The sequence below is a fragment of the Octopus bimaculoides genome, chromosome 8 (assembly GCF_001194135.2).
Source record: "Octopus bimaculoides isolate UCB-OBI-ISO-001 chromosome 8, ASM119413v2, whole genome shotgun sequence".
NCBI lineage: Eukaryota > Metazoa > Mollusca > Cephalopoda > Octopoda > Octopodidae > Octopus > Octopus bimaculoides.
Genome location: NC_068988.1, coordinates 72,382,252 through 72,384,192, shown reverse-complemented (window position 1 = coordinate 72,384,192; position 1,941 = coordinate 72,382,252). Strand labels below are relative to the sequence as shown.

At 41.6% G+C, this 1,941-nt stretch overlaps 1 protein-coding gene across 1 annotated transcript in view; it reads left to right on the top strand.

Moving 5' to 3' along the window:
- The window catches only part of LOC106881785 (integrin alpha-9), a 49,577-nt gene that overhangs the window by 24,975 nt on the left and 22,661 nt on the right, over window positions 1-1,941 (top strand). The gene's annotated exons all lie outside the window — the stretch shown is intronic.

Genomic DNA, 1,941 nt, shown 5'->3' with positions numbered 1-1,941 from the left:
AATATACTTCACTTTATCGTGCAGTTACTGTTAATACCTCGTTCAGAGATTTAACATTGCTTGTTTTCACTTTTTCGATATCAGTGAATAATTTCACTGGAGAAAGTTACATATATTTGCCAAGGGATGTCTTTTGCATCGAAGGTCGGCGATTGTCGTACGCTGAAGAAGGGAGATAACCCTGAAACTCGGGTACGTACGTATCGTAGATCAAGATGGGAAAGATAACTTCCCTTGGCAAATACAGACAGGGCACAGATGTGTGTCGATAGCCAGCTGGAGGAGATGTCCTCCTGGGGCTAAAAGCAACAGTAACATCCACCCCTCGGGGTCAGCCACATTTAAGTGGCAAATATACTTCACTTTATCGTGCAGTTACTGTTAATACCTCGTTCAGAGATTTAATATTATATATATTATACATTTATATGAGAATATGCTTCAACTTGCAATTGTAGATTTAGTAAATTCCAAGTGGACTTTATTGCATATATTTCTCCTTTCCATTCTAATGATGCTTTATGTATAAAACCAAATGACCGAGTAGGTAATATATTAGACCACATACTCATGGATTATGAGTTGAAATCTGCTCCAATTTTGTTGCGTATCGCGGTATTGCTTTTTGTTCTACATTCGGATCTTTGCTAGTTTTATGTCAAGTAGCCCTGGAAGTATGTGTGCTTCATTCCTGGCAGTATGTGTGCTCCATTAGAAGAGCTAGGCGGGTAACTGAAGCTATCCTTTTAGTCATATTCCTGCGGATACCCCACTCAACGGAAGTCCAATATCGTACATTTTCCAAGTGGTGCAATGATAGCTGTGCTGAAGGTATTCAGGCAAAAGCCAAGTTTACAATATGTGGCGAAACTCACCCACTCACAAAATGGGTAGAGCTTACCCAACAATCGAACATCTACAAGATATTTAACCGAATCGCAAAAGACGACTTCGACAGTGTATAGCCCTCCAGCGAGTCCACCTTTCAAACTTAGGTCGATGCCTTCGGAACCTTGCCAAAAGGATTTCCACTAACTTTGCTGTTTTGGTCTTACATCTAGGGTAGTGTTGTTGCTGTACAGACATCCTAGACTGCATCTGGAAAACTGTCAACTTACTAATCGGCATGAAGTCATTCCTAATCCCACTCCACTGTCTTACCCACAGTTGCACTGTCCCCTGTCTCTAACTTCTCTCCCGCTACTATAATGGCCTCTGTACCTCGGTACTGCATGGACACATGTCAACTCCATTTATGTATCCCCGTCCTTCACACCTCTCCTCTTTTCACTAACCTCCAGGTTCAGCACCAATGACCATACTCAATCCTTCTGTCCTAGAAAATCAGTTTTCTAAATCTCTCATCTTTCCGGTAAATGTTGACTTAGAAATGTTCAAGAGAATCAATCTCACCGGTCTAGGAGAGGAGAGTCTGCGAAGGACACAGACACTGGTCCTTCTTCAAAACACTCACGCGCGCACGCGCGCACACAAAAAATTTTCAGACCTGGCGATCGAATGGCTCACACGAGTCGATGTTGTTGACTGTGTTCTAGTTGAAGCTACGGCTTTAATTAAGTCTGTCCAGAGTTGCCTCTTTAATAAAGTCTGTCCAGGTACTTCCCATTAATAGCGGCTAATGAACTAGAAACGCGTCTGGGAATTCTACAGAGGGCAGCATTGGATAAATATTTTATTTTTATACCATCTTACTGTTGTTGTTGGCACTCCGTCACTTACGACGTCGAGGGTTCCAGTTGATCCGATCAACGGACGGTAACTGAAGTTGAAATATGTCACAAACATATTTTAACTAACATAAAGATAGCATATATATTCTTTTATTCTTTTATTCTTTTACTTGTATCAGTCATTTGACTGCGGCCGTGTTGAAGCACCACCTCGAAGGGTTTTAGTCGAATAAATCGACCCCACGACTTA